The 12,346-nt window shown below is 45.7% G+C and overlaps 1 protein-coding gene across 3 annotated transcripts in view; it reads left to right on the top strand.

The window, feature by feature from the left end:
- Positions 1 to 7,259: 7,259 nt before the first annotated feature.
- The window catches only part of LOC105891745 (raftlin-like), a 62,377-nt gene continuing 57,290 nt past the window's right edge, over positions 7,260 to 12,346 (top strand). The window contains exon 1 of one of the 3 annotated variants that reach the window (XM_031576807.2): positions 7,260 to 8,460. The gene's annotated coding sequence lies outside the window, so the exon portion shown is untranslated. The remainder of the gene's footprint in view (positions 8,461 to 12,346) is intronic. The other 2 variants (XM_031576806.2, XM_031576805.2) reach the window with 2 other exon arrangements.

Genomic DNA, 12,346 nt, shown 5'->3' with positions numbered 1-12,346 from the left:
GCGTCCACCATTCTTTATTGAAATGCTGTTAGAATGGTAGTCTAGTCAACATGTTGTCACCAGGCTCACTCAGAAAGTGCTTTGGTTAATGAGAGGCAATATTAGTGAAAAATCGGACTCACCATTTTAAGCATGTTGCTTGCTGTTGGCTCCACACCCCTCCTGAAGGCATTGTGCAAATTCACAATCTCCTCCTGGATAGTGGAATTATCCGTGCAGATGTCTGTTCAAAGAAAGGCCCGGAGTATGCACACACATACAGAAAGAAAACGTTAACACACAATGATGATTTTTATTCTTGGTACTGATTTGTGATTTGATGAATTGTACTCTTGAAGGATAAATACAAAACAAATATTGATATTAAACAAAGCAGAGTTGCAGAAGTGGATATGTTATACTCACTTGGCTGTGAATTCATTAGGGAGTTAGAGAGTAACAAAGAGGAAAAAAGGTTAAGGGTTTGATTATTATTAAGGTTGACAGAAATGGTACTTAAATAATATTTCTTACAAATGCAAAAGTCCAAAGTACCAGCAATTAGTCAAATCACTAACAATTACGAAACCGCTCACTATTTACATATTTGACCCATGTGCTAGACCAGTGGTTCCCTACCTCTTTTGTCTGATGTACCGCTTGAGCTGCTTGCCATGCCAGCAGTAGCCCCTCAATCATGCGTGTAAATGATTATCCTAAATTTGTCCTATTAAAGTCATATTACATTTTTAGTATCTAGCACAACTGAGTATTGAATGAAAATCATTTGAATGACTCCCCTTTAATACAAGCACAAGTAAATCCTTACTAAATATATTTCAATAAATACATTTTTCACTGAGCTGCCGGTGTTTGAGTTTGGCCTCTTTTTGTCATTTGTCCTTTGGCTCCCCTAAACCTGAATCCAGAGCAACAGCAACTGGACATTTGAGCCATTTATCCATGTTTGCTAGCTAGTTGGTTTGTGCACAGTTTTGACATTCATGAACATGACCTCTTCACAGAGTGGTGTAACAATTGACACCTGCCAGTGGGGGCTAGTTGCAGTGTGCACATACTATTGTTGCAATGGGCTTATGAAATGACTTGGAATATTTTCTTATCATTTTCCACCTGCCCCCTGTAAGCTGCTCAAGTCCCCCTAGGGGTAGACGTACCCTGGTTGGGAACCACTGTCCTAGATTATGGGTAAAGTGTATATCAGAGCTGTAAGTAATACATAAATATAAATAAGCAACATGAGAAATTGACAATTAAGTTTGTTGAGTATGTCCAGTCATTGTTATTCAAGAGAAAGACAAATATATAAATATAAATATTAAATACACGTTTTATAAGCAGCTTATACACAAGTATGGTATTAGTTAGTTGTCGATTATGGAGCTCTTTACAATTAGTAGAGTAGTCTGAGTGCTCACCAGACTGCAAGCAGAGCACATCTGAAGCACTGTCAGGGTGCAGACAATTAGCACGAACATGATGTCTGTTGTCCTGGCCTGGGGAAGAAGCAACATATGTTTTTTTTCCATTGGCCCTTTTGGTCGCACTGAGCCAGGCTTTCCTGAGCTAATTTGCATTTCCATTACAAGTTGAACGGCGCCAAACTGAGCCGCGCCACGCTCAATTTGGACTCTCACCTGAGCAGGGCCAAACCATGACAGGTTCACCTGCAAACACGCAGAACGACGTCGAAGATACTATCTCTTTTACTATCTCTTACTATCTCAGTCATCATTCAGCACTTGCCATAGTGTGTCTGTACTTTTGTATATCAGGACATGTTCAGATCTGATTAAAAGGTTTAATCTGGAAAGTTTGAATAATAACTACAACAACGTTAGAAAATGGCAAACTGCCCATCCACATTTCTACCACAGTGAGTGTATTTAGGAAGACATTGAATTGACAAAAGAAACAAGTATAAACTTGATAAATTCTAACTGCAAGCTGGCAAGTTAACCCACATAGAACTAGAAACAGCTAGAAACATTAATGTTAGCAAGGATTCGGACTTAGAAATAATGGAAGAAATTTTAACCAGACAACCTCCGTTATCTTTGGCTAAAGAAAGATGTATTAGTCTAAAAGTGAAATAGTTTTTTTTTTTTTTTTAAACGTTTCCTTTGTGGGCTAACATACCTAAATACATTTACATACCTGTATGGCAACAGGTGTATAAACGAAGAAAACTAACGTTACTCTTTGCCTCCCTTCTGTCAAATATTTTTGTATGCCGGGACACCTCGGCAGCCTTTATCCCTTACTTAAAGACACACCATCAAGCGAGTCGATCCTCGTGTGTGGAAATGCAAATTCAGGCTGCGCTTGGTCGACTGGCTAAGCTGAGCGAAGCCGCGCAGATGGAAGCTGCGCAGAGCGACACCATTCATATGGAAAAAATGCTCCAGGTTTAGATCGACTTCTGCCACTGGTCTACAATTATGCAGTGCTTTTTTAACCATTTAATACAATTAGAATAACTTTTAATTCATGGTCTTCCATAAAGATAGTCAGTTAATGCTAAAGTTGAAAAGTAGGAAAAACCTCATCTGTAACATACATATGGAGGAAAACAAAAATAAATGCATTTCTATAACTTGTCATGGTGCCAGCTTACCTGCTTTGATGCGCTGAAGACTCCGAAATTGTACTTGGCGTACGGTCTGCCCACTTTTTATAGGCCCGGGCAGTGAAGGGGACTGTACACGTGTGCGTATTCTATTAATAACACTTGAGAGAATAAAGAACTAATGCCATGAAGTAATTACTCCTTTATCCAACGTCCAGAAAAAGAAATGACAGGAGTAAACATGGGTCTTGGGTGGGGACACTATCACTATGCATTAATGCAGTTATGAATGGAGTGGGTGCTCCCTAAGCATGGGTCAACAAATGGACAATGATTAATGCCCTATACAATGTAACTATGGATTACACCCTGCTTGTCGAAGAATACTTGCAACACATTTATCAGCTGTGTTTGCTGAGTGGTCGGACATGGCTAATTTCCACGCAACTCGCTTTACCCTCGCGTCTTTCTCCCACTGTTGGTTTAGATTTGGTTGGTTTACATTGGCCTCTCACAGAAGGAATTTGCAGTGTCATCTGGGTCATGTACCAGGACACCTGCTCGCCAGTCTGATTTCATAATAGACGACCCCTGAACTCGTATCACATGTCGAATGTTTGCGGTGAGCAGAAATGACGCAGGGTTTACTGAACATGACACAACACAAATCATATGGGCTTATCTAGATAATCACATGATTTGGTAATTGTATATGTAAGTAACACACCTGCCATCATGACATGGCCAGTTTGTTTTGTTTATAGGATTTTGATAGCATTGCTGATGTTTAACTCTGAAGGTAAACAGGAGACATGAGCAGAGCGATGAGCGTGGTGGAGCGTGGAGCAGAAATGAACTCAGTCGACATCTGATTCCATTGGAATGGTACATTAAAAAGTTCATTTGGTATTGTCTAGTTTTGTCTAATATAACTTATGGTCAGTGTAAGCAGAGCATCAGTATAAATGACTCAACTGGGAAGTTTACCCTCAGAGATTCCTGTGCCTGCAGGTAACATGTTTAATGATCACAATATGTTGCAGCTGATAGAGGCCGTGGGGGTTTAACAGCTATGGATGCGTAAGGAATCACCTACACTGAAATGGAGAAGTGGCACTGATCAAATCGACGCCATATTCTCCTCAGCCACTGATCAAATCGACGCCATATTCTCCTCAGCCACTGATCAAATCGACGCCATATTCTCCTCAGCCACTGATCAAATTCAACGCATTCTACCGGGGCACCATTGAAAGCATCCTGTCCAGCTGCATCACTGTGTGGGGCAGCAGCTGTACTGCACACAGCAGGAAAGCACTGCAACGCATAGTGAACACAGCTGGTAAGATCATTGGTCTCCCACTCCCTTCCCTGCAAGACATATACACCACCCGCCTCACCCGGAAAGCTACCTCGATTGCGAGTGACACCAGCCACCCCGCACACAGTCTGTTCAGCCTCCTACCCTCTGGAAGAAGGTATAGGAGCCTCCGTTGCCGCACCACCAGACTCAGAAATAGCTTTAAACACCAAGCTGTCAGGAAGCTAAATTCTCTCCCCTCACTCCCCCCAGCCATATCAGTCAGTCTGATAGGAGGCTGAAATCTCCCCCCCCCCCCTACAATAACTCAGGACTCTGCAACAAAACTGTCCCTTGCACTTTTATCACTTTACCACTTACTGTTATACTTGCACTGCCAATGTGTTACATACATCTCACAGGATGTCTTTTTGCTGCCTTTTTTTGCACTACCTGTCACTTTAAAGTAAACTTATGCTGCTGTACAGGTATCTGTATGTGTATAACTATATGTATATCTATATGTCTTGTCTTATCTGTTGTTGTGCGTGTGCACTTATATGTTTCACCGTGGGAGAGTGGGAAACGTTTTTTTTCGATTCCTTTGTATGTCTTAACATGCAAAGTAATTGACAATAAAGCTACTTTGACTTTTGACTTTGAAAAAAAAAAATTGACGCCATATTCTCCTCAAGGAATTGTGAATTGCTAGCATCTGAAACAACCCAGTATATGTCACTTGTGTTTTTATGAAAGCGTTTGCGAGGAGGCTTTTTTTCCTTTCTTTTTTCTCTGTCTTCATCAGGCCTTAGCCAGGTTACATAAAGTGAGCAGCCAGGTTACATAAAGTGAGCAGTCAGGCAGCATACCAGAAGGCATCAATTTGACTTGTTCCTCTGGTTCTGATAGTTTAATATGCTGGCCCTTGTTCAGATACATAAATGAACGTGTTATTTTAGAGGTGTGTGTGTGTAGGCTTGGTGCACAATATTATCTCAAGCGCTTCAATCTTCCTTAGGATTTTGAAGACAGAAAACTTTACTGATGTCCAGTTTAATTTATATATATATATGATATATATATATATATATATGTGTATAATTTATATTTGAATGTTTCCTGTATATATTTTGAACATTTGTCTCTCTGTGTCAAATAGGAGACATGTGTTTGTCTCTCCGTGTCAAATAGGAGACTTGTTTTTGTCTCTCCGTGTCATAAAAGAGACTTGTTTTTGTCTCTCCGTGTCAAATAGGAGACTTGTGTTTGTCTCTCCGTGTCAAATAGGACACTTGTGTTTGCTGTGTTTTGCCTGATGAGTGATCGCAGTCATAGATCATAGAAAACTGTCCACTGTAACCTTTATCTCTATACATCAGAACATTGTGGTCATCAAGAAGAGACAGTGGAGCCTAGTGTGAGTGGACATATTTTGCTTTTTTTCATTTCCTTACAGTTAGTGTTTCACAGTTTCTATTCAGCACTTGCACAGCATGGAATACAGTAGATGAGAACATGATTGCAGTCGTCCTTTTCTTGTATACTGCCGGAGCAAGTTAGGGCTTTCAACACAAGGGGGCGACTCAGCCTTAGAAATACTGGGAGTGCGCTCCATCTGCAATCACATCTGTTTTCATTTTGACAGAAGGCATCACTCACGGTTACCTTTATGACACTGGCAATTAAAAGCACCTGGAACATTTGAATCTGATGAAATCAGTTCGATTACTTTGCAAGCAGTAATAAGAATAAGACAGTCCTGAAGAACAAGGCCAGGCCTAGAGAGTAAGAGCTGTGCCGTTTATTGCACAAGCCATCCCCTGACAAGTTCTGCCCACTGCCATAGTAAATCCAGGTAAATGAGTCACAAAACAGGTCTACCCACTATTTGGCCAAAAAGGATTGAAGATTACTGTCCTGCTGACCACTGGTATGTTCTGTAGTAATGGATGGGAGCCATAAGGTCCGAGTAGAAACTCTAACAGCATGCTCAGTATGGTTTAGTATGGTTGGATTGCTCCATGTACCCCTCAGAAATGGATTGTTTTCTTGACTTGTTTTTTTCGTACACCTTTTAAGCACAGTGTCTCTGTCGTACGCTACAAGGTAGCTGTCTCTGGATCTGTGTTTGGGTTTGTCTCTCGGGGGTGGGGCTGGGGCAAAGAGCGGAGCCAGCGGAGAGGCTCCAAGGGTGGCCCCAGGACCAGGCCTATGTCCTCTCCTCCTGGCTGCCTGGCACACTTTCAGTACATTTTGGTATCTTTTCTTTTTTCTTCTTCTTCTTCTACTTGTTTTTCTTCTTCCTCCTCTCCTTCTCCTTCCACCACCACAACTGCCACTCACATGCTCACTGGCACTCTGGCTGTGTCACTCTCCCTAGTCCCTAGTCCCTAGTGCGTTATGTTTCAGGGGTTTTGAAATGGAAGAAAGCAGTAATTAGACGATGCATGGGAGATCACCACCACCACCACCACCCTGCTTTCCAGGCTGGTGTTCACGGAAGCTCTAACTGCGCCTTGAAGCATTTTTCCTGCCTTTATCACGTTCTAATGAGGAAAGGAAACAACAGGATCCCTGCCCCTCGGAGCGCTGCTTTTGTACAGCTTTGCGCACCCCGCTCCGTTTGGCTGCCGTCCGTGTCACACTGCGGGGCGAAAAAAGATGGCTGTTAAGAGCCGGTGTCCTCTAAAAAAGCATGAAAGTCGGAAGCCCCCTGCAAAGGCACCGGAGTGGCAGACCAGACAGGAAGCCTGGTGCTTTCATGCGCCCTATCATTAATTTGTGGCCTGAAGTGCGGCTTGACACGAGCACCACTGCGAGTCAAGGAAATTGGCATGTACAGTGTAGTCAGATTGGACTGAAATAAATGCTTCAGAAAGGAATCTGCCAGATGCCCGGTGGTTTCCTGGGGTGTGAAGAAGAATCTCCTTTATCTGTGATTTATGGAGGGATGCTGGCGTGGGAGGAGAGTTGAGGGTGAGCGTTTTTTTGTCAGTTCCCCTTTGTACTAGCGAGGACAATGCAACACAGCCCATCCATCTACAACATAGGAGCTACTGCTGCACTGTTTCTCATGCTGTTCCGTGAACCGGGTCTTAGTGGTTGTTTTTGGTTTGCATCAAGGAGGACTTTGTTTCAAAGAGACAACCTCACCGGGTTGTGTTGGTCCACACGCCCATGCCTCTTTGTTTTGTTTCTGTTGTGTAGATCAGACAGTTTTGAGGAGAGCGGGTGTGTGACCAAGGGGGGTGGGGGCACGCCATTGGGGAGAGAAGGGGGGGGGGGTGTCTAAACAGGTTCCGTGTCAGTGGTCTGTGTCGGGATTGGGCTGCCCTCTCACACAGATTGCATGGTGTGTTTGTGTGTGTGTGTGTGTGTGTGTGTGTTGTGGTGGGGTGAGGTGTGTGTGGGGGGTGGGAGGGTCTTCGTCTGGGGCTAATGAAAAAATACATCCCCATCCCAGTGTTGTGGAGGGCAGACACAGACGCTGTCAGCCCCTGAGCACCCTCTCACCCACACCCACCATGTCTGAGCGTCACCATCCGTCTAGCCTCCACTCCCCTGGGCAGTCTTCAGAGTTGTTGTTTTCTTCCTCTTCTTTTCTTCTCTTTTTCTTTGCCCCTTCACTCACTCACTCCCCCTCCCACTCACTCTCACTCTCTCTCTCGCTCGCTCTCTCCTCTTCACTCCTCTTCGCAGTACCTTGTTTTTTTCCATGCCACTCACTGTTCCCCCTTTACCCCTCTTTACCTATCTTCTCACTCCTCCTTGTATTTAGCAACTCCCTCTCCCTCCTCTTTCATCCCCCGCCTCTCCCCTTCCCTCCCTCCCTCCCTGCCTCCCCCTCTCCCTCTTCCTCTCTCTCTCCCTCTCTCACACTCTCGCTCTCGCTCCCCTTGCCTCTCTCCTCCTCAGTTGGATTCTTCAGTCAGTGGACTGGAACTGTAGCGGCTGCTGGAAGAGCCGAGAGAGAAAGAGAGAGAGGGAGTGGAGGGTGGAGACGTCGAAGCGGTGTGTCTGGGTCAGACAGCTCTGTCGTTTCATACAATCACAGAGGAGAGAGAGAGAGTGAGAGGTGGGCAGAGAGAGAGAGAGAGAGAGAGAGAGAGTAAGTGAGCAAGAGAGAGAGAGAGAGAGAGAAAACTCAGCAGGAGAGAGGAGGTAGACATGTCAGAGGATGTGGTTTTCCTGAGCTTGCAGAACATCGCACAGGCATACTTTGAGCATGACCTAAACAAGAGCACGCAAAAGTGTGTTTGCTGCCTTCCGTTAGCTGCAAGAAGCCACTCCGCAGGAGAGAGAGAAGACTGTGCCCCTGATCCCGCTGGATTTTGAGCCTATACGGTCTTTATTTTTGCTTCCTCTTCTCCCCCTTTTTGCTCCTTTTTTTCTGCCAGAAAGTCTCTTATCTGAGCCCCTCGGCTCTTGGCAGGGATCGCGGAGGATTTGTGTGCGGCGTCCACCTCCGCTGCGTGCTGTGCTCCTGTCACTCCGCTTCATGCCTCTCTCCGGCTGTTGCGCCGGTCCGCTTGCCCACTCCTGATCTCTCGGACCAACTTGGAGGAGCCGCTTGTCACCACTTTCACAACAGGTAACGCCTCTCCTCTCTCCTCTCTCTGTTTTTCGACTGCCGCCATTCCCCCTGTCTCTGTGGGTTTTTATTTTTTTAAGCTTGTGTTTTGGATAGAGGAGCTTCCTGCACAGTAAACAAAAATATGATCGTGTCTTCAGCTTGTTTACACAGAAAGGCTTTTTTTCCCTGTTTAATTGGTGTAGCACTTTGGGATGAACAGTCATGGTTAGCCACAAGCCACAAACTTTGCCACCGTGCGTGTGGACTCTGCAGCCCTCCAGCTCTCGGCTGGTTGGCTGGCTGGCTGGCCTGCTGGCTGGCTGGCTGGCTGGCTGGCAGAGCGTGCCTCGTAACGTCTAGCGTGTAGTGAGCTTATCACACAGATCAGTGCCCTGGTCAGTCTGCGGTCACATGTGCAGCGTGTGGTGCCGAGAGGAGACAGGAATGCCAGCAATGCTGCGCCCGGTTTGGAGTCTTGACCCCTAACCGAGCATGACATGTTTAAAAAGTGTGTCCATAACCAACAGAGAAAGTGGGAGAAAGAGAGAGAGAGAGAGAGTGGGTGGGGGGGGAAGTTGAGAGATGAGGAGAAGGAAGGAGAGGACCGTTAATCAGTTCCAGTCTCGGGTTCTCCGGCTTTAGCTGTCTTGGTCGCGCTACACGCCATCTACCCTAAAGCCCCTTAGGAGATGCCAGACAGAGGTGGCGTTGTCACCGGGGAATCGGGGGGCTATGGGGTCATGAGCCAGGCACCACCGGCACAGAACAGATATACCCACACATAGAGCGCGAGAGCGGTCTGATTTGGGAGTATCTGCCCCCCCTAGCAGGCGTCTGAACACTTCTCATAAATCCCCCTTTAGGATGATGGATGAGGCGGGCTGCTGCTCGCGCTAACATGGTTGACATGTCAAACTCAGTCCACAGCTGTAGAACTTAAACAGGGCATGAAACCCAAACCACCAGTGCGTTCTCCCATATTAAAGCACATACTGTCATGGTCTCTGTCCGGAGCCACATTCCTTCTGCAGTCAGTTTAATTTAATAGACTTAATTGGAGCACCTTGGGGCCTTTTAAAACTCAATAAGAGGTCCTCTAATGAAAGCTATACTGTGTCAGTCGTTTTTCCCACCATTCCCCCGGCATGGTGAGGGGGGAACATACATTTGGGCTGGACTGTGCTCTCCCATGTTGCCTTTGGAGGACTTAGTTCCATACTTTCATTACGTGAAATCAAGAATCTTGCCCAATGTTTGCTCAAAAACAACCATTCTCCATTCTTATGCTTTGAGGAACTTTTTCGCATGTGTATGTTCATATGAAGCTGAATCAGCTTTGGGAGGATTTTGACAGCTCTGGGTCGTGTAGACACTATGAGAGGGCTAAGTCTGACATGGCAGTGTGAAAGGATTATGATCTTTTGACACTGAGAAGATTAAGGCTCTAGTTTTTTTTCAACAGCCATTGGTTTGTGAAGTGCCCTTCAGAATGCAGCGATAAGGCCTTGATGTAAACAATGAAAAGAATGCTGGCTCTATAGGTGGAAGAAAGTGAGCAACAGTTTTGTTAGACTTGTACCAAGAAGGGGGGGAGTGTGGGGGCGGTGGAAAGGGGGCTTTGATATTTTCTTCAGGGTTAAATCGACTCACGCTGTAATGGGTGGTCAAGGAAATTGCTCTGGTATTGATCTAGTAATGTTCACGAAGGACATGTCAATATTCCGTCTGAAATAGAAAAAGGAAAAAAAATGGCAATGGGCAAATACACTTGGGTACATTTAGACCACACAATGTTTCCAATCACAGGCCTTTATATACAGTGCACCACTGTCTGTCAAGAAAGACATGCTACCAGTGAAAAATTAAGCCTATTTTTAAATCTTCTGCTCTTTCAGTGTTCTTTGTGTTTTTTACATCACTTTCTGAATCCCACTGGAATCACCTGTGTGAAGAAAAATGTCTCATTGTAATTCATGTTCACAGACAGACAGGCTGGAAAGAAACAAGAGCAAGGAGAGAGAGAGAGAGTGAGAGAGAAAGAGAGAGAGAGAAAGTGAGTGAAGACAGAATGCTAGGAAGATAAGAGCGCCGGAAAGCCCTTAATAGAAAGGAAGGGGAAGGTGGGGAGCAGGGGGAGCAGAATGAGACAGATAGGTGTCCTTTATTCTCCCTTGGATGGAATCGTCGTCAAGGGGCTGGTTCCCATGGCAATCCCATCTGGCAGCTTTTTTTGCATGGTGAGTGCGGTGCGGTGCGGTGGTGAGGCCTTGAGATGGCGAGCGGACAGAGTCTCGAGGCTGGCACTGAATGGGTGGTGAAGTGTGTCATCCCTCTTCTGTCCTCATAGTCCTACCATCCCCAAGCCCAAGGAAGGAGATTATTTCTTCTATTTTTTTTTTTTTTGGTACAACAAAAAGGCAGCTGAACTCATCTCTGTCAGAAAAAAAACACTCAAAGCCTCTAGAGAAAGCCCTTTAGAGTAAACATCTGCAAAGAGAAATGTGAAAATCTCACTGCAGTCTATGGTCAGTGAGCTCAGAGACAGTCCAGGAAGATTTATGTGTGTTTAACATTGACCTCTGGTGTGTCTGTTGGCACCAAGGCACACAAACAAACTCAACATCCTATCAAGCTCACCCCTCAGTACTTCTGCACTTGCTCTCCTAGCAAACACTTCCATCCCCTCTCAGCCACAGCTGGTATATCTATACATGTCTGTTAAAACACACTTGGAAGCATTATTGACTCTCCAGCCCCTAGTCCCCCTCCCCCCACTCATTTTCCTGTTTTTTTATCTCAACCCCCCCCCCCCCCCCCCCACACGCACACACACACACACACACATAGACACACACAGACACACACACACACAAACACACACACACACACACACACACACACTTATGTTTTTGTGTTTCGTATCACCTCTGTGACTCCTCCACAGAGACGAGCCCCGTCCCCAACATCCCATTCCCGAATTCCCTCCGCTCCCTCCCGGAGCGCTCTCTCCCGCCCAGGTGAGGAGGTGACGGGGACTCAGCCAGGGGGAAGGAAGCTCCAGCAGGAAGCAGGAAGTGCAAACAGGGAATTCCCTGTATCTCGGAGCCCTTCCCGAGCGAGCCTTCCTTCTCTCCCTGCTGAATCGACAGTGCCGGGGCCAGGAAACTGCGCCTTGCACCGGGATAGCTTTATTTGTCGCTTTTACAGAGCAGGGAGGGTGGAGGGGTCAGAGCGAGAGGGTCCTCACTGTGGCCCTCACTGTTTCAGCAAAAACACTTTCATGGGTAGCCGGTCATGCTCTATGGGGAGAGGAGAGGAGAGGAGAGGAGGAAGAGAGGAGGTGGAGAGGAGAGGTGGGGAATGTTTTTTTTGTGCCCATTCCTTTTAATAGCTTTTGTTTCTGACCCAAGCTTTGAACAGACCCCGGCTGGACAAATTAGGACCTTGACTGCGAGCGCATGTCCTCTCCAGTTAGGCAGCCATTGAAGTTGCACAGGGGGTTGAGCGTTGCTTTCAGCTGGTGAAATGTCAGCACCATCATCACAGGGCTGTTAGTTCATCATATCTCCACAGCTGGTTGATGTAATTTCGCCACAGAAGTTGGCATCCTTACAGACACTTCCTGTTATTTATTTTTTTCCAGCTGAGAAGCAACTGGAGAATTTGCCTTACTTAGTACAATCTTCCGCTAACAACAATACTGTTTGTTGTCTCTTCAACACGGCTCTTCTGATACCACTGCAGGGATTTACCCCGGATTTATTGTCTGACTGTAGGGAGAGTAAGCTGAAGTACAGAGGTAGACTGGAGGATTTGGTAAGGTGTTAGAATAAGTACAATGGCTCTCTTTCATTTCTTGTTGACTTACCAAAAAAAATCGAGCCTGTTTTCCCTTGGCGTGTTG

Source organism: Clupea harengus, chromosome 11 (genome assembly GCF_900700415.2).
Source record: "Clupea harengus chromosome 11, Ch_v2.0.2, whole genome shotgun sequence".
In the NCBI taxonomy this organism is placed as follows: Eukaryota; Metazoa; Chordata; class Actinopteri; order Clupeiformes; family Clupeidae; genus Clupea; species Clupea harengus.
This window is presented reverse-complemented; position numbering and strand designations above follow the sequence as displayed.